Source organism: Paroedura picta, chromosome 7 (genome assembly GCF_049243985.1).
Source record: "Paroedura picta isolate Pp20150507F chromosome 7, Ppicta_v3.0, whole genome shotgun sequence".
Taxonomy (NCBI): Eukaryota; Metazoa; Chordata; class Lepidosauria; order Squamata; family Gekkonidae; genus Paroedura; species Paroedura picta.
The window spans coordinates 75,262,621-75,283,690 of NC_135375.1; the positions used below are offsets into that span (position 1 = coordinate 75,262,621).

At 42.6% G+C, this 21,070-nt stretch overlaps 1 long non-coding RNA gene across 1 annotated transcript in view; it reads left to right on the top strand.

The window, feature by feature from the left end:
• Positions 1–497: 497 nt before the first annotated feature.
• LOC143841827 (uncharacterized) overlaps positions 498–21,070 on the top strand; it is a 28,280-nt gene continuing 7,707 nt past the window's right edge. The window contains exons 1-2 of the long non-coding RNA XR_013232874.1: positions 498–614; positions 4,703–4,843. This is a non-coding gene — a long non-coding RNA (uncharacterized LOC143841827). The remainder of the gene's footprint in view (positions 615–4,702; positions 4,844–21,070) is intronic.

Consider the following 21,070-nt stretch of genomic DNA (forward strand, 5'->3'; position numbering starts at 1 on the left):
GAAGGATTATGTTTACAGACCACAGCTTCAAAATTATTTATTTATTTATTTATTTATTTATTTATTTATTTATTTATTTATTTATTTATTTATATTAGATTTCTATACCACTTCCCAGTGGTATAGAATGAGACAAATACGTTTGGAAATAAATTTAACACGCATACAGGATCATAAAATCTGAATTGACTGCAGCTTCCAACCAAGTGTACACTCAGAGCTGAACTGTTCATATTGGGTTTCCCAGATTATACAAAAATTAAACAAAAGATGCAGGAAGGAATGAAATTTAAACTAAACTCATAGCATGGGGGAAGAGGAGGGCAGGTAACCACTTCTGTTTAGGGACAAGCACTAGCCGGTTCATGAACTAAAGTCATTATAAATTTTGGCTGGCTTGTGGTCCACAAAGCGATGTTTATAGGGAGTGACTAGCATGAACATTCCATCAATTTTCATGCTGTTTGTGGCAGTTTATGACAGTTCATGAATGGATACATTTCCAGACAGATTGTCTCTGCTCAGATAAACTGTTTACCAAATTCCAAAGCAATGAAGGGAGGTGAATTCTCCAGCCTTGGAAACACCAATAGGAACCCTCTAAAGCTTAGCAGGTACTGCTTGTTACTGATATCAGAATTCATATTCTGATCTATAGAATCAAAATGCTGTATGTATACAGTTGGCTGTTGGCAATGGGGTTTGGCTACTGGATGCTTTGGCTGTCGGAGGATTCAGTTATACCTTCCTGATTGAGAACAGGCATCAGTGGGCTGAGGGCTCCCTCACCATCACCTCTGCTGAATTCTCCACCATTGCATGCCCTGCATTAACACCATTGCTACTGACCTCCAAGTTCACTATAGACCCCCTGTAGTGGGGCTTCTCTCTCTTACGGCTCATTGAGGCATAGGTGCTGGGCTGTAGCTCCTCCTTCTCCCCAGTCTCTTTCCAACCATTCTTCTCTCTGGCCTGTAAGCTAAACACTTCTTTGCAGAGCTCATGCGTCCATTACAAGAGCTCTACACTGAAGAACAAAGCCGCCTTTTTATCAAGGAGTCAGAGGCCATTGGTAACAATAAGTGCACCTTCTTTGGGGAGCTATAATTCTGGTCTTGTATATCCAATTCTCCCCAACCTTGATTGGTAGGTAGAGGAGAGTCACCCGGAGATCTCCTGTGACTTTGATATCTCTATCTTTCTGGGAGGCCATTCCGTCACATCATTAACTTCACAAACTGAACCAGTTTGCTTAGCATCTAAAAGTTCATAGCAATCCATGGTCCATGAACTGGGCACATCATGTACAACAAATTCAACCTCATTGTCCTGGTTCATGCCCATCTGTACTTCTGTTTGTATTAATAGAAAAGACCTGACTTTTTGCAACTGGAGCTAAATGTAGCTTGCTTTTTATGAGGAAAATTAGGAATATACTGAGGGATGCATTAACATCCTGTTTCCTCTGGGAGTGGGTGCTGACTGCCTGTGAGTCTGCCTTTAAACCAGTCTTTGCCCCCACCCCCTCTACCCTGCTCTCCTCATTAGGAGGATCACTTTTCAACCTTTTTCAATTGACAGCCAGGCAGATGGCACCATGGTAAATCCCACTTTACAGGTGGTCCCACAGCCAGCTGCTCCCCCCCTCCAAGCTCATGGCATACAGAGGGATTCTGCCGGTTCACTGCCACCCCCCCCCCCCCACACACACACACAGTGAAAGGTTGCTGGAGGGAGAAGGCTCCTGCAAGATCCCTGCCAGCTTAGTGAGTCCTCCTGGGGTGGAGAGCATCCCTCTGTTGCCTCCATGTCCCCGCTTTGACAGTGGGCAGGAAGGGGGGGAATCTGCCATCAGTTCCCAACTTACCAACATTACAGTTGTTGTTGGGGGCCTGCTGCCTCCATCCTGCCCACTTTTAAAGTGGGCTTTACAACTAGGATGCTTTGGGCTGATCCTGCCTTGAGCAGGGGGTTGGACTAGATGGCCTGTATGGCCCTTTCCAACTCTATGATTCTATGATTCTAACTAGTTTCATTATATAATGTGTTGTTTAACCCTTAATCATAATCCCAGTGGTGTGGCCTCAAAAGTGAGCAGCCTCAATTTGCAGTTTGTTGCAGAGAGCCTTAATCTGCACAAGGTTGCTTAAAGGTTGTATTTGTTTCCTTTCCTTCCTTTCAGCAGGATGAAGGGGGTACTGTAATCAGCACTTCCTTTCTTTTGTCAGGTACCAAACTGGGGATCTTACAGTGTTCAATCTCAATAGAAATCATCCACTAGTTCTGCTGAAGCTTACCTGGCTGTAAATGTGCTTTATGCCAATAGCAATCTCTGGATTTTTAGCCAAAGAAGAATCAGGTCCCCTACAATTGCCTAATGACAAACGTTCTGAGGAGAAGAGACATCAAAAGCTCTTCTTTCTTGCAGCTATTCCCCCCCCCCCCAGAAGATAAAGCCAGAGTAATTAAAAAAATAATTAAAGGGTTGAAAGCTGCCATATGAGTTGTGACAACGGATCAGCTTTTGTTTGCTCCAGCTGCTTTTCACCTCTAGCAACATGACAGTTCACATGGCAGCTCTGCTTATCTCACAGGGGCTCCGCCGTTTAGAAATTGCGAGCTTCCTCAGAACAGAGAAATTGGCTGTGCTGTCATGTTATATTCCATGAGGGAGGGTTTCACGAATGCAGACAGCAGGTTGTCATTGGTGACCAGGAATGTCTTCCTGGTAATCATGTTTGTGGACAAACAAAGTATAAGACACCTTTCCCCTGGCATTCACTAGGGAAAAGAGGTCAGCCTCTAAGTGGGAGATACAGAGTAGATACAAGACCCCTCGTCCTGCTGCTTCCCAGTGTCTCAAAATCACAGTACATATGCCCATTCCAGTCATTAACAGCATGTGCCGCAAGCCTACCACTCGCAGTACCTGCAGTTCAACTGATATGCATAGCCACTATGTTGTACACCATGTTGTACAGACAGAGACAATATGTGTATTTATCATGCTGGTACAGCCTCAGCATGCTTGAACACAAATCCTGACAAATCCAGTGGTGAGCCAGTGTGGTATAGCAGTTAGGTGGACTCTAATCTAGAGAACTTGGTTTGATTTCAACTCTTCTTTTTGTTCACATGACAAGGCTGTGCATGTATGGTAAATATGTACATTGCCCCTGTTCACACACAATGCTGACTTTGTGTACTGCAATAGTCTATGCCCTGCTGGTGCACATGCAGTAACATCTGAAAAGAACTGAAGTGAGTGCATAAATCTACCCTACCCCCCAAGTTCCCAGGAAGGGTCATGACTTCACTTCACACTGGACTTTGAGAGAAATGAAAAGCACTAAGAGTTCTTTTTGCTTCTTTTGTCGGCCCCAAAAACATGAAGTTAGGAAATGGTCTCTCTCCTGAGCCCTTAGCTTATAGAGAAGTAATAGGTGAAGCAACAAGCAATAGTTGGCTACGAAGGCCAGCCAAAATGTGTTGATCCCTGGCACAGATTTGACGTCTTTGTTCCTGGCTCTTCTGAGACCAGTGATCATTCTGTTTCAATCAGCTCTCTACACTTCAGGTACTTCTGTTTGTGTCCCACCCCCATCAGAGCTATGCTACAGTGGGTGAACAAACATGAAAACCATAGCCATGCTCCAGCTGTTTCCTATGAGCATCTGAAGTCTAATTGACATATGGGTCTCTGTCATTTGCAAGCACGTTTTCATTCATCTCAGTGGGAGAAGCAGAAATATGTGTCAGTTGCTTCCAATGCTTCCAGGGCAGGCCATGAGCAAGGAAGTTCTGGGTAGGAACATTTGGTGGGTGAAAGGGCAACTCTGCTGGTGGAAGAGAGGATGAATCAAGATAGCCAAAATCACGTTGGACCATGCAGCTCATTTCCAATCGATACAGCTGTCTATATGTATCTATATCGATATAGAGAACGCAGGACGATTTTGCCCCATTTCTTTGCAGGAGGAAAAATAGCTTACATGAAAGATAAATAGAAAAGAAATTGTTTCCAAAGAGGATTTTTTAAAAACATTTTTTTGCAGTTAGAAAAGGGGGGAAATTGACCTTGCCATGAGGATGATATGCTACAAAACTTGTCCTAAAGGTATTATTGCATTAAAGCATAAGCATTTCATTCTTGATTTACATCGCTATTCTGTCCCATTCAAGGGCCCCTATCAATTAATGGCCTCCATTTAAGTCTTGCCTTCTGCCAAATTTGCGACTAAATTCTTTCCATGTGCCAGTTTGGAACAAGATTATCGCAGCCCCATTTAAGTGGGTCATTTTGAGCAGCCCTTATATTTCACAGTCTACCACACAGCTAATCTGGGGGACCTATCCTAACAACTTTTAGAATGCTTTTGCCCTTGCTCTTGCCGAGATACTGAAGGTTTTTTGTCCTGCAGATGCTGCCACAGCAAAAAACAACAAAGCTTGTTTGGATACTAGCTTATGAAGGCAAATCATAAATTCTACTTAGAGGAAGAAAACATTATGGTGCGTTAATCATTTCTTGCATAATGAATGCATATCTTGGGTACAGTGGAACATTTATGGCTTTACTGGCACTATTATGATTAATAAAGCATAAGTGAAGTTGTACAGCAGCACATATTGGTATACAACAGTTTACTGGATGATATACGGACCAGCACTCTTAATACACTCAAACATTTTGTTCTTCCAGATTGCCTTTGCAAGAGCCGCAGACAAACAGGCCGTTAGCACCTGGAGTCTAAGATGAAACAAATACAGAAGAGCCACTAAGGACATTCTGGAAGAAAAAAGTTCAGTGCAGCATTCCTAGAATTACCATTTTGGAATGCAGGTAGGATATTTTGTGATGTAACGTCACATGTTGATAAGTCCTTGCATGTGAAAAGGTAGCAGGGGAACTTCCTATGCTGATAAGTCCTTGCATGTGAAAAGGTAGCATGTCAGGGAAGGGGGTTTATCCCAGCCATTTTTCATAGCAAACTTAAACACATGCACACACACAATCCCCCTCTCCTGAAATGGCACAGTTTTAGGAACTGCATTTTTTTCCAGAACAGATAGTTGACTTTTCAAATAGGATTTTTGTACTGTTCTTACATAGTGCTTCTATTCTCTTATTATTATAGCAATTGTCTGAGACACTTAAACTGACTATCAGTGTCCTGCCCCAACCAAGCTTCATGGGTGGGCAAGGAGCATACATGGCGTATCCTATACCTACAACCAAGACTCTGTGGCACTGCATCATTCTAGAGCTAGGCAGGGGGGAAACTTAAACATGAATGCAGTATACAGGTAAACTTATTGTGGTTGAACTCACTCAGTTATACATGGCATGAACTCCTGTTTAGATTGTCTTGATGTTCCCTCATGATGTTTGTCTTGAATATAGTGCCAGCCCAAGCAGATCGGAATTGCCTTGTGGTCATTGCACTTTCTGGCTGATCTATACAATCCAAGAAATTTTTTAAAATGTGGTAACACTTGGATTGTTAAATTGTCCAACCTGCAAAGCATAGAGTTCCTTATAGGTCACACTGTCTTTGCATTCTTTAAATAACACACACACACACATCCTCTATTTTGTGCATAGCTGGCCAACTTTAACCATCTTATCCCCAGGCACACACGGAGAGCAGGAGAGATGTGTATAAATTGTTTTAATGTATTTAAAGTCTACATTTATTGTACTGGTTTTAACTTATTGTGCAAGCTGCCCCAAGACCACAAGGAGAGGGGTGGCCTATACATCAAAATATAAATAAACCAACGAAAGATCAAAAAATAGATTGTATTGCCTGCTTTTGCACCTATGCAGACAGGGAGCCTTGGTTTGAAAAGTATTCACAAGAACTGCTTGCAAGATTTGTTGTGTTTACGGGCAGGCACTGAAGACACACAGAAACACATAAGTAATGAGTCTCAACTCAAACACCTGAAAAATATTTTTTTTTCCCTTTTAGTACACAACACACCTTTTAAAACTTGGAGTAGGTGGCAGCTGGGATGGTGAAGGAGAATAGTTGCTTCAAGTCTAATTATGTGAGACAGCAACATAGTTGTGCAAATTGCGCACATCTAAGTCTGCCATCTTCAAATAACTTAAATGTATAACAATAAACATAACAATAAAAGTACTCCAAAGACAATTAGTTTCATTACCTAGTGCATGCAAACCAGCCCAGTCATGATGCATGCATATAAGAGTGATAAGTAGCCATCCCTTCTGTTGTACGATGCAACCAGCCAAATCTGCAGACTTGGTTCCTTTCAAAGCACCTGATGTCCATGAAGCCTGACTTTTGCTTGTGAACTTGAATGCCCTCATCAAAAGGGAAGAAGATATAATAGTGATGAAAATTGCATTACTCTTCATACTGCTAGCTTGGATCCATCTGGGCACATATGCTACGAAGTATAACAAATTGTTTGAGTGCCATGCACTATATCTTACACAGTGTTTGTATATGTTTGTAGCATTTACCCGGGGGTATTGCCATCTGTCTCAACATTATGCTAAAAATGGACTTCCTAATAAAATCTCACTTGCTTTTAGCCATCACTCAAAGACAGGCATGCAGAAGGCTTGTTTCATTTTGCTTAGTAGGAATTAAAGCTCTACCACTACAGGCATTATGCTCCTCTTTCAAATCACCTTTTCCCAAGATATTTTATCTCTACCTCCTTATTAAGAATTCAAGACAGTAATTATTTGTTCTTAAGTGGTTTCCTATCAAGGCACTGATCATAGATTTCCTAGTTTCAGCAACAATGCTGCATCATGTGCTTTCCGAACAAAGTCTACTTCTCTGTGTATATAATCAGCATCCTCCCACTCATGGGTGTATCTACCATTTAGTTCTTGAAAGCACTAGAGCTTGGAGGAGGATGAACTCTTAAGAAGGTCCCATCAACTTGAAGCCTAAACAAAAAGCATTTACTTGAATGGTTTTAATCACAACTCAGGAATTGGGAATAGGTTTGGACTAAGGATGGACAGTAACCGGCTCATCACAATTTTGGGGCAGTTTGTGGTTCATGAAACAATGTTAATGGAAGGGTGCCCAGCATGACCATTTTCAAACTTGTTCCAAGTGGTTTGTGAATGATTCCATTTCCAGACAGTCTCCGCTCAATTAAACTTTTTACAAAACTCCAAGGCAACGGAGAGAAGGGGGCCCCTCCAAGAAAGGTTCTCTGCACTCAGACTGTGGTGGATGAGACATCAAGGCAGGCTACCTTCCAAGAAGTTATTTCCTCAGGGATGCTAACTGTGCCATCCAGAAGGGCTATGTGAAGGGCCCAGGAAGCAATCATTGCTGTGGATGGCCAATCCTTTCCCTTTATGGAGGATGTAGCTTTTTGGCAACTGCTGCAAGACCTTGGTACTCCATTTCCTTGCAGAAGACCATAGGTAAATGAGTCTTGCCTGCCATGCACCACTCCTCAGTGGTGATCATCAAGGCTGAGCTCTCTAGAGCACAAGGCAGAACCATGCACTTCATGACATGCCTCTGTAGCAGCCAGCAGTATGGTACCTCCTCTTACAACCCACTGGTGGCAACCAGAAAATTTAGCACCTGGCATGAGGGCAGTAGGCTATTTTGCCATTGCACATGTCCTAGCGATACCGCTCTGACCAAACTGCCTGGTCACAGCTCCGCTGGATCTCTATCATCAAGATTAGTCTTTTCACACCTGAATATTATGGCAGACATCTGCTTTCAGTCAACTCATTTGTCATCATAGTTGCCCTGACACGTGCATCAAAGCATGTGCTAACTACAAAAAGCTGGGCATTTTCTTTGTTTAACAGCCTCATTGTGCAATAAAATCAGAGTCCAGTAGAACCTTTAAGACCAACAAAGATTTATTCAAGGCATGAGCTTTCGAGTGCAAGCACCCTTCATGCACTCGAAAGCTCACACCATGAATAAATCTTTGTTGGCCTTAAAGGTGCTACTGGACTCTGATTTTATTGTGCAGATCAACACAGCTATGCATTTGAATCTAGCCTCATTGTGGGATTCCTTCCAACACTGTATTTGGGGAGAAGGGGTACAGTATTTCTAGAGTTAATAGGACTTTTAGATTAGGCTCACTCCCGGAAACAGTTAGGGCTTTTTTTTTTTTTTAACTCTGTCACACTACCATTACTTGACTAACTACCTTGCATTGTTGTAACCTTAGTACATCTTTTTGAATACACTCTATTTTTCAAACAGCACCAGAGTGATTCTTTTGGCTCTCAGAATCCTGTGGGACTCACTAATGGGACAGTTGAGCTTAGGCTCTCCCCCCAGGGTAAGCAGGTGACCAAACAGCCTTACACCTGGCCACCCACTTCTCACCTGGCATCGAGTCTGAGAGTCAGGGAGAGGACGATGGCCCTGAATACCAGCTCAACCTGGACTAACTGACCTGCTGGAATTCTACTTATGCCATGATCATGTGTTTGGTGGAACAGAAGAACATGGTACAGGATGTAATCTTCTCTATATCATTCAGCATGGAAAAGAGAAGCTTAGCATCAGCTCCAGAAACTGGCTGACCCTCTTCCAAATGGTGTATGTCCTCAAGCCTTTAAGGACATCATCAACATGCTCTGTGTCCATACAGCCAGCATAGGGCATGCCATCCCCCTGATTTGAGGACTGGATGGGTGATGCATTCTCTTTAAAATAAAAGGAAGTAAACATTGACCTGCATTGGTGACCTGCTTATTAAAGGCAGGATTGCTCTCCTGCATGTAGAGCAATGGAAGTGTGAGCTCTGCGAAGAAGTGCAAAGGCTATAGGCAAGCATATGTGGTCAGAGGGAACAGTGAGTGGAAGAGGCTGCGGGGGAGTAGCCACGGCCCAGCACCTGTACCTCATATAGCCTATCAGGAAGAAGCCTTGCTACTGGTTTTCAGTGATGAGTTAGGAGGTCTGCAGCAGTGGTAGGAACACCAGGCATGCAATGGCAGGGGATTTGGCAGAGGCAATGTGAGGGAGTTCCTCACCAAGTTCTCTGAACCCACTTCCCCTGGAGTATCAGTCACACAGGGCTGCCATTTGGCCCTGCCTGGGCGGAAGGTATCTATCTGGGCAATTTTAAGGAAAACCTCAACATTCCTGCTCAACCCCAAAGCAACAAGCTAGCCCCACAATGCTGCCCAGGGTGCAGGGGAGCAAACCTTATGCCAAACATGTGGTACAATCAATGGGTGCCTATAGAAACAACCTGCCCAAATGCCTTACCAACAGGGGAGGGCATTAGTAACTATTATCTCCTCGCCCTATAAGTCTGTCTTTAAGTCTTCTAAAGGTATGCTGACAAAGTCACTCCTTGCTCCTAATTAGGGCAGGACTCATGCTTTCATGTGCATCTCCCTCCACTAGCACATTCAGTTTCCCCTTTGGTTATCTTTGAAATGACAACTTGAGGAATTACTTGTCAAATATCACTAAAAATTGAAGAAGCCCTTTCCTTAGAAAGAAGCTATTACTGGGCTGCCAGGCGATGAAACTTCAAAGGGAAAGAAGAATATCAACGTCAGAACAGCACCTAAGGACAGGTCCCCCTTTCAGTCCAAAATAAAAACAAAGAATGGGGGGAATGTAAATTGAATTGTGCTTCGTACAAGACAGAAGAGGATATTTAGTTCCCCAATTTGGAGTCTGACTCAGGAACGATTCTGGGTTTGCCAATAGTAACAAGCATAAACGTAGCGTCAATATTGTAAAGTGAATGCTGACATGTTTACAGCATGCCACCAGACTGTATTTGAAGGACTTGGGTTATTTCCAGGAAAACAAACCATAAAAATGTACTCAAGTGTTATATTAGTGGAGCTAAAATTGAGGAAGGGAACAGCACAATTACAAGGCACACTGGGAAAAAAATGCTAAAGTACACAGGAGGATTCTGAGAGATAGCAAACATGCCAGAACTGATATGTTGAGTAAACTCCATGTTAACGACAGGAGGAGAGAAATAAATATCTTCATAGAACCTAGAGGCATGACAACCACTATCAGGAAAGATGGTGGACAACAAATTCCTTTCCACACTTCATTCTTATCTGAGCTCTACCAAACTTGCCCTCCCCATTCCAGTAAGGTTTTGCTACTGTAAACCGAGTACTGAACTCAGTTTATCTCAGCAGTTTGCATGCTGAAGTCCAAGCTAGATCCCCTGAGGGTTGGTCAATGAAATGAAGAAGCAACAGACTCAGCTGGCCTTTCTCTCATCTCCAACAAAGCAGCTGACAGTTTCCTCCAAGAGTATCATTAACTGAGGAGGAAACTGTCTTCCATGCATATAGCAGGCATATAACTTTTCCTTCATCTGCCCATATTACCAAAGATGTAAACATTTTTGGACAAAACCACTCCCAAACCTCCATTTTATGGTCTCCAGCCCTTGGCATGAATGACCATGAATGACCATTGCTCCACTATTGGCCTTGGGCTCAGGACTCTTGTACTCTCTCTTTAATACTTAAGGTCAAGGATGAAAAGGCAGACATAATGGTGCTGATCTGTCTGCTCATCTACTGTCCTGATTGCCAGAACTTCTATGCATACCTATGCAACTATGACCCATTTACATAAATTGTTCCAGATGCAGGACTTGGGGGGCCATAGTTCAATGGCATAGCGCATGTACTGCATGCAGAAGATCCCAAATTCAGTCCCTAGAATATACATTTGCCAACAAAACAGGCTTTGTTTACAGGGCTGGAAATGACCTTTACCTGTGGCCCTGGAGAGTAGTTCTTAGAGTCATATTGGACTTCATGGACCAATGCTCAGTGTCAAACAGTTGGAGGTGTTTCTATGAATAACGTGGTCCCATGCTTCAGGGTACAATATGCAAATCTATCAATATGTCCATGTGTAAAATCTGAGAGTATCCAACCCACTTTTAAAAGGAGTATGGCTTGTCTTTGTTATATATCCAAGTAGTCCAGCAAAGCCTTGTCTCTATGGAAGCACACAATATACACAAGCAAACAATAGTTGGCTGTACATCTGTGGAAAGGGTTGAGTGGAGAAACAGATTATAATTTGCTGGGGGCTATTAAAAAAACAAACTCTGATAAGCAGAACTCTCCCAAGAATTCAAAAGAGGAAGTTTATTATTAGCAGTCCCAAAATACCAATGGGAAGCTGGACAGAAGCCACCATAATATTTAAAAATTAGCGATGGCTTTTAAAGAAAAAATGTGGGGCATGGATGGGACTGGTGCTGTAGTATGACCCACAGTGGTTTATGTATGCTTCTGCACCCTTAACTTTCACAGGTCCTGCAAGTAAGGGGAGATCTATTTCAGAGGAACAAACTGTCTACCTTCTAAATTTGACTCTAGTTTGAGATCACTGGATAAATGTAGTATACATAGATTTTAAAACAAGCTTTTCGTTAAAGTGAAAACATTCCCAGTATATAGATCTTCCCAGTAATAACAAGCATAAATGTATTTTCATTGTACTTACATTTGTTAGGCATTTTTAAAGTATATATTCCTGATTAAATACTGTTCTTCTGAGTTGCACCATTGATAGCACAAGAAGCTCAATAGCTATTTCAAGTATATAGGAAAGCAGTTCTCTAAATTAGCTTTGGATGACTTTGACTATTTTGCTTAATGTACCAAATAGTCATCAGGTGATACTTTTGAGTCTCTACCTGTCGTGCCTGGATTAGAAGCAATATCCTGAATGTGAAAGCCATTGTCTTCCATTTTCCCTTGCCAGCTTGATTGTCTGGCATTAATAGCAAGAACCAATTTAACGCTTTGAGTTTATTGGCACTTTCCTTTGCAGTTGTCTTCTACATTTCTTGTAAGCCCTTGAAGGCTTTGAAATGTTTGCTGAAGGAAGGACATTAGAACAGTCAGATGCACACTCCCTTGAGATTAAGTGTTCTGGAGACTGACCAGCTAAGACCCCTCCTTTTGTGGCAGATGGGCAGTGGTATATTTTATTTTGATTTGATAACCAGTGAGACATAGCAGTCACCTGTGCAGATACAGAGGGAGCATGCCGGTGGAGGCATTACATTCACTATGCTGTTCCCCATGCTAGAGTAGTCTTTTTTATTGTGACAATAGATGCTGGTTGCAGAAAATCATCTTATCCAGAGTTCCCATGTGATAAGGAGACATCTGCCAGTAGTGGGTGCAGAGACTCTTGACAGGGATGGCCTGAATCTGTATAGTCAACTGCTCTGAATGTGACAGCCTGGATGCAGAGTCCACAGGACAGGGCATCACGCGCATAACGGGTTGGATCCCACCCTGCAACAGCAGAAGTGTTTTATTTGATGTTGTCTGTTTGCACAAGACAAAGCTACTATAAGATCATTTCTCATCAGTGTTGCTGTGTATAAAAATCTAAAGATAAAAGGCAATTTTATGCAGTTATTATAGCCCAGTCTGAAGATGCAATACCATTTGATCAAAGAAGATCATTATCAGAAGGGAAGGTTGCTGAAATATATAATCATCTTCAAGAGGAAACATAAAATAGGATATGGTCTACTGATTTAGTGCAAGGAATATTTGCAATGACTTTCTTGTGTTTCTGGTTCCTCTCAGATTCTGCTCACTGGTTGCCAGCAGGAAGGTGATCACTCAGAGAGTTGTTCGGATTAAGTCAGGTTAATTCAGATATGTCTGTTTATTAGATTCCACACAGAGGTGCAAAACATGCGCTGCCTTCTGCTTGCAAACATGCAGTTGTAAGCTGTGCCTTTTCAAGCTTCCTCATGGGAGACCCTCCCACATTTTTCCTCTACCTTGTCACAGCTTTTTGCCTTCCTGCTGTGCTTGGTTCCCCCCCTTTCTGAGCTTCCCTAATCATGTGCAGAACACTTTTCTGTTTTCAATGGGGGGGGGGGATAGAGGAAGACACAAGTTCAAATAGATCTGAATTCAGCAGGTCCCACAATGGAATAAACAAAGTAAATGCAGAATCAGCAACAGTCATCCACAAGCGTCTAACTCACTGTCTTGCCACTGCCTGGATTAGAGGGACTGCCTTTCAATGGCTGATCTCCTTTCTCTGGGTTTGTGGACAGACAGTAGCAATAGGATACAATTCATCAAACTGGCACCAAATTGCAACTTGGAGTCCCTCAGGGAGCACATGATGCACATGAGAATACACTCTGAGTACAGAACTTAATGATAGCGAAGAGTGGTGACTTTAGGGACATAACATAGAAATTGGCCTCCAAAAAGGATATAATTTATACATATTGGTTGGAGCCATAAGTTACAGTCGCCACTCAACCATTCAGCTATACATTATAGAGAATGCTATATAGTGTATTATTATAATTTTGACCACTGAGGAAGACCCGGAAGGGTCAAAACGCGTTTGGTCCTATTTTTTCACCTTTGCCAAGCCAAACTACTAGCATCCTACTTAGGTCCAGAACACCTATCCACAGTAATTCACATGACAGTTACCTCCAGACCGGACTTCTGCCACTCACTCTATGCAGGTCTGCCTTTAACCTCGACCCAGAAACTACAGCTGGTTCAGAATGCAGCAGCCAGGGTCCTCAAAGCAACACCATGGAGTTCCCACATTTGGCCCATCCTTCAACAGCTGCAGTGGCTTCCAGTTGTATTCTGGATCAGGCTTAAGGTTCTGGTAATCACCTTTAAGGCCATACGCGGTCTGGGCTCAGTGTACCCGAGGGATCGCCTCTCTCACTACACCCCTCAAAAAACTTTACGATCCACTACCTCCAACCGCCTGGTGATCCCTGGCCCCAGGGAAGCTCACTTGACTTCAACCAGAGTTAGAGTTTTGTCCTTCCTGGCCCCAACCTGGTGGAATGAGCTCCCAGAGGAGTTCAGGGCCCTAACGGAACTTAAATAGTTCCGCAGAGCCTACAAAAGAGAGCTCCTCCACTAGGCCATTGGTTGAAGTCGCCAGTAAAATAGGTGATTTTCCCCATTTCCTCCATCAGCTCTTATATCCTAGAGCAGGTGTAATCAACCTGTGGTCCTCCATATGTCCATGGACTACAATTCCCATGAGCACCTGCCAGCAAACACTGGTGTGTGGATCATGGGAATTGTAGTCCATGGACATCTGGAGGACCACAGGTTGACTACCCCTGTCCTAGAGCATGTATCCCCACCTCTGTGGATGGAAGCAGACACACACTTTATTTGGGGAAATTTGGCCATGGATGTATTGAAAACAGCAGCAGGAGCATTGGGGTAACATGGGAATGGATCCTACAAGGGGCAATTTGTCTGTCACCAATGTACATCCACTCCTCCCAACCCATCTGCTGGTGAAAAACCATGAACTGGGAAGCCCTAGAGCAGGGGTAGTCATCCTGTGGTCCTCCAAATGTCCATGGACTACAATTCCGATGAGCCCCTGCCAGCGGTTGCTGGCAGGGTTCATGGGAATTGTAGTCCATGGACATCTGGAGGACCACAGGTTGACTACCCCTGCCCTAGAGTCTACCTGGGCACTGGCTGCTGAGTGGTTCCTTGTCACCTGGTGTTGAGAACAGCATCTAGCACCCAAGTTTGGCATGCCGTTAAGTGGACCTTATTGGAATATGCAAGATCTGTAGTGTGCATGATTCAAGAAGATATCAAGAATGTTTCACACGGGGCATTGGGAGAGATGTATAGTTAGCATGTTTAGTTCAGGAACTTCTGGACATTTTTCTAATAATCTCCTCCTGTGTCTTGATTGGCTCAGTTGGAGATTTCCTGCTCCTTTGAGCGTACTTCCTTCCTGTCTCCAGAATAGACAAAATGTTAGTGAGAGACAGACTGCATTCTCTTTCTTCTCTCTCTTTATATGCAAAGTTGTCTCTTTACAATAAAACTATTTTATTCTTTCAAGCAGTCTGATGCACTGCTAATTCACATATTTAAACTCTGTCAATAGCTCCACCCCCACGTTCCCTTAAAGCAGGGGTAGTCAACTTATGGTCCTCCAGATGTTCATGGACTACAATTTGCTGACAGGGGGCTCATGGGAATTGTAGTCCATAGATATCTGGAAGACCACAGGTTGACTACCCCTGCCTTAAAGGACTCCTCAAATGGGGAGTCTGGCATGCAGGTACAGTCTCCCCTCACCATAGGATCTGTTCCAATACCTAAACTGCTCCAAAAGCCATTATAGATGTCTAAGAAAAACAATGCTGATACACAACCTTAACAATTGAAAGCAAAGGGAAGGATTGAGGGAAAGTGGGTGGGAGAGTTGAAACTGAGTAAGGACGATTACCTAGCAGTGGCCATGTTGTATAGGCATGAAGCAGACCACCAAGGAGCAGCACTAAAGACCTGTGGCACAACCAGGATCTATCAGTTAATGAGGTGACAGATGTTGCAGCCAGATTGCCCTCACACCCAAGCAGGACCTATCCTCCAGCTTGTATACATGAGCATGCATGCTAAGGTTCAGAAAGCAACACAGTGCCATTTAAATTTTCTGTGGGCAATCAGTAAACTGCATTTGATATTTTCACAACCACTATCCCCATGACCACACCAGTGTATCTGAGTGGAAATTATCTCCACCACATACACTTTGCCCTGCATATCTTCAAGCAGCAGGGACTGAGGTTCGTGCATGCAGCACTCATAATTTTCATGTTTCCAGGATTTCTGCTAGTCTGATCATTTTAGGAATTAATCACACATGATTGAGGAATGAGCTCAGACGTGAAACTGACATCCAGATTGCTCAATTGAAATATTCATGAAATGAAAGGACTACACCTTTATAAATCACTGTGATGCCATTGATTTTTTTTTTACATTTTCAGAATGGACTCATAAATCTGTATGTATCAGACAGAAACAACATAAATGAAGGGACTGATTTGTTTTCTGTTTGTATGGGTTTCCCATTTTGCTTCTGGCTCCTGTATATTCTTACCAGATTGGCATATAGGATTTCAGCCTGGAAGCCTATTTTAAAGTAGTATTTCAATAATAAGAACACTTATCGATTGCTTGGGTATTTCCTTCTCATAAACCTCAAAGACTGTTGATGTTTAAATGCTGTAAAAACTATTCATTGTTAGGTGATACTTTGATGGACACTGCAATAAAAGTATGCTGCGTTTTAGCAAAAAAACATATGTAAGGCAGTCTCAAGACGTGACACAATTCTTAAGCTGAAGTCACCTTTATGGAGAAAATGGAACACCACCTATGTGTAATCATCGCACACAATTGTATTTAACCATGTGCACATGTTGCGGCTGGTTTTCTACATGTCAGTGATTGAGTGGCAAATTTTGAAGTGCCAAAGCTCTCCATAGCTGTAGTCTCACATCCTGACAGTCCTACCTATACAACAAGAAATGAAGTGCCAATGTCTTCTTTTACAGAGGGCTCCTCAGAATGAGTGGCAAACCTAAAACAATCAGGATATGTCCCAAATGAAGCTCAACCAGCTGCTTCTGAAAAGTTCAATACCTCTTGTTTATGAAGCCCAAGTTCAGTTTTTTTCCTGCTACAGGAAGCTGAAGCAGGTTATGCTGCTTCACAAAAGTGGCTAATGGGGTCATTAGAAAGTCATCTGTTTGAATTGCTCAAAACCTCATGAAATAGCCATAGGCAAGCCACCCTTGCAAAACACAGCTCATCATACATTAACCTACCTTACAGAATTGTTAGCATTGCAGCAAGACAACATAGCTATGAAGAATCCTGCAGGGTCAGACAAAGTGTCCATCAACCTGTTCTATAGAGCAGTCAACCAGATGCCTCTAGGAAGCCAACAAATGGGGAGTGAAGTTACCTGTCATGCTCAAGACAGAAGAAATGAAATACTTGAATTGTTGTTGGTCAAGGAAGATATGCAGGATTCTTTTAGGCAACTGAGTTTTGTCATGGTTTATTATTAATTTTTAAGACAGAAAATAAACATTTTGCTCATGCAAAGACATTGTCTTAGCTAAGGCACATCCTAGGCCAGGTCAGGTTATGAGCTTTTAAAACTTGGAATATACATTTATATCTAAGTACCACCAAGTTGCCACTGACTTATTGCAACCCCAAGAAGGGTTTTCAAGGCAAATGAAAAACAATGATGGTTTGTCATTGCCTTCCTTTGTAGACTCTTCTTTGATGGTATCCCATCGAAGTACTGACCCTGCTTAGCTTCAGATGCGATCAGGCTATGCCATGCTGCCTTCCCTCCTGCTGGAATATAACCATTCCCTAAAAATAAAGCTGCTGCAAGTGCCAGAACTCCCTAGTTCCTCTTTAGGGGGTGAGTGTAGGTGTCACTTTCAAGAAGTTCACTCTTTACCTGGAGATTCTGTACTTATCATCGGTTGAGTTATATACTCCTGTGCAACCTTGTTCCACCGCACCCCTGTCAAGTATACATGTGAACTACACAGGCATGGGGGTGACACACAGAGCCATCTACATGTAGTTGCATGTTCTTTCATAAGTTGTTTAGAATTTGGGTACAATGCCATCATGAGTGCAATTCTAGGTTAGAAATCCACTTTTAGAGAGTAACCTCTGATTGTAAAATTAAAATGAGTATGAAGCATAAATGCCCTGTGTAATGATACTATAGCCAAGCTTAGTCGTATGTCCAGAAGTGAAGGAAAAGTGATACATCTGCTCTGTTGAAATCTATCCACTGGTCTGAAATCAGCAGTACTACTCAGTAGAAATCATTTGGATTAGGCTGCAAGAGACATATTGAAGGTGTGGGAAGCAGAACTTATCATTAGCCATATGAAAAAGAGGAAGACTAGTGATAATTGTAATATAGATACATTATGAAACATTTTCCAGATGTCAAAGTATTTCTTTTAGTCTGCTGGCCTGGCAAAATACATCTGGTCCCATTCCTGCTGGCCAGAACAGGCAGTACTCCACCCACCCCAGCCTTCCTAAAAGTTAGGAAAGCTGACACTTGGCTGACCTTTCCAACGTGCAGTACCTGGTATTCACATGGGGATTCAAGACCTTCTTAGTAGGTGCGCGGGGGGGGGGAGAACACTGTACAATGGCAGTTCACCAGAGGGATTATCTAAATGAAGGGAGTGGCTTGAGAGACTCTTTTAGTGGAGAGAGGCACACACAAGCAATCTGAAGAGGACAGGTGGGCAGAGCACATGGTGGCAAAATGCCAACAAGATGAGAGAAAGGGAGAGAAATGAGAACCAAGTCTGCATTTAAAAAAATATCTGCAAACTTTCAGAATATTTGGCCAACTCCCTTTACCTCCGAGAAGGAAGTCTTAAACAAAGAAGACTACATTTAGATACTCATTTTATTTCCTTTTCTGTTGTTGGTATGTTTTCAGCTTTGGGATGCAGGCTATATCCAGTTGCTAGAATTGCCAACAGCCTGAAGAAAAAAAATGTCCTATCCCTTTAATAGAGGCTTAAGAGGATGCCATCCACAAGGAGATGATGTTTACCTCCAAGCCATGAAAAGCTTCAGGCTCCTATTTCCATACACTATTAAAGGGGCTGGATTTTTTTTTGACAGGGTATTAACAATCCTACAGTAATTGCACTTCACCATCCAAATATGCCTGGAGCTACTGGCCTGGTAGTGAAAAAGCAGCTAGACACCTGGGCTAGCTAAGAAAACTCCATATTTCCAGGTTAGAAACAGGTTTTTTATGGCCTTTTGCCATAAAGGAAGATACCAGTAGTGGTGTACCTAGCCTACATGGCTCCTGGGGAAGGAATTTGCCATGCCCCCTACTCTTATTATTTTTGTGGCCATCAAGTGATCCCATAGAGATTTGGAGGTGGTTTATGATTGCCTGCCTCCATGTCAGCCCTGCTTAGCTTCTGAAATCTGAAGAAAGCAGGCTAGGCTGGGGCTATACAGGTCAGGGCCCCATTTCTACATGGCAGAATTATTTTCAGTAATAACCATGAAATAAAACAAATAATAATACTGGCCAGAAAATAGAATTAGGTGGGTAGCCATATTGGTCTGAAGCAGCAGAACAAAGTTTGGTGCCAGGAAAAATAATTCAAATTCCAACATGCTATTCCATCATGAAAGCTTGCAGAGCGTAGTGCTTAAAGTGTTGAACCAGGATCTGGGAAGTCCAGGTTAGAATTCCCACTGGTGCCATAGAAGCTTGCTGGGTGACCTTAGACCAGTTACAGGACATTCAGCCGAGCCCTGACCTGGGTAGCCTCAAGATAGCCAGTTCTCATCAGATCTCAGAAGCTAAGCAGGGCTGATATAGAGGCAGATAATATAGAGGCAAACTCACCATTAAACATCTCTTGCCTTGAAAACCCTAGACGGTTGCCGTAAGTCAGTTGTGACTTGATGGCAGAAAAAAAAGAATGAAAAATTCCATCAAACCACTCATGTTCTGAACAAGCACTTGGGAGGGCTTCTGTTCTCCCTTGTGGAGTCCAAGAGCTGACTAGGTCAAACATTTTTGAGTGCTTGGAGTCTTCCTTTGTACTAACTTTTACACTAGTCAAAGCATCACAAAATAAAGCTTGTAAGTTTCACCAGAAACTAAGAAACATACTACTTCTTCCCCCAAAGAAGTCATATCCCCATCCTCCATTGTTTCCAAAGGACTAAAGTTAAACTGAAGGGGTTCAGTTTTGCAAATCCAGCAGAACCAGTGCAATATACAGAGTACCCAGCAATACCAGTGCAATCCAGAGTGCCCAGCCAGAACACAGTGCCATTTTGGCAATTCCAGCAGATGTCAAGCACAGAATGACAGTCCAAAGATTCCAAACACAGGGAGGGGACTTGGATTGGAACCAGAGCAATGGATGATGCCCAGCAAACCCAGTGCCTTCAGTTCATAATAGTGACAAAGGTTTGCTGCTATACTACTCTTAAATACATTTTGTCACCAAGTAGGATTAGGGATGAAAAGGTCTTGAGACCCAAAAGTGAAAATAAAAGGAAAGTACATGGAAAAATTAGGAAAAAAGAGACAGAAATGACTAAAACATGTGGAAAAGAGGGAGAGAAATTGAGGGAGCTTATTTTTCTTACTACAATACTAACTACTGCTTTGCAAGATCTGGCTGAACAGGGTGCAAGGAAAGGAAGAGAAAAAAGCTGGACTACTAGAGCTGCATTGACTACTATGTGACATCTTTGTATGGATATTAATTGGATTAATCTGTACTGACCTGACTGCATTGATCTCTAATGGATTGATTACATTATTCTGGTACGAGAAACTGCATTGTACAACATTTGATGCTTTCCATCCTATGTTTCTGTGCTGTGGTTGCCTGCAAGCAAAGATGCCTGATCCCAACTTCCTTGCATCACTTTGTAAGGGATGTAACATCAGATGTGTAACCATTGTGTGATGTCCACAAGGACCAGTGTGCCTATGGATGGCTTGGAAACTGTGGCATTTGGTTTCTAGTGAACCGGTCTGAACTATTTGTCATTAGCACAGATCACAGCTTGGTCATCTGCAAACTAGCGAAAGCGGGGTGAGTGATAAGGTGCTAAATGTTGCTGCATGAATAGCTCCTGGGGACGTTACAAGCACGCGCACAGTGATCACATGGACTGGCTGCTTTTTCCAGTGGAAAAGATACGTGACTTCTTTGTTGTTAGTGTAGAAACTTTTCCTTAGAAGCTAGCCATTCAAACCCGAACTGGCTACATAGTCACACTAACAAACTTGAAGCAGCAAAACAGCCATCACTTTTAAAGTTACATGAAATTCTGTCAAAGGGCACATAATGCTAAAGAGAAATCTATTGCAGTATTAAAGGTGCTTTCAGGGAGCCTGCTATCCAAGTTGAAGGACATCAGCGAGTGAATCCAATTTGAAGACATTATATATCTTCTATGTTTCAACAAGCATCTAATCTAGCTTAGTATAACCACAGGACAGAATACTCCTAATGTGGTCTGTCATCAATCAGCATACAGGCATATCTGCAAATGGTTTGAGTGCCTTGCTGTACACAGCATATTATTCATTTACCTTTTTCATTTTGCCTCGAGAATACCATTAGTCCACAGCAGCCAGGGCGTATAAAGATCCTCCATTTGTCTGGTAATACAGACTATAGA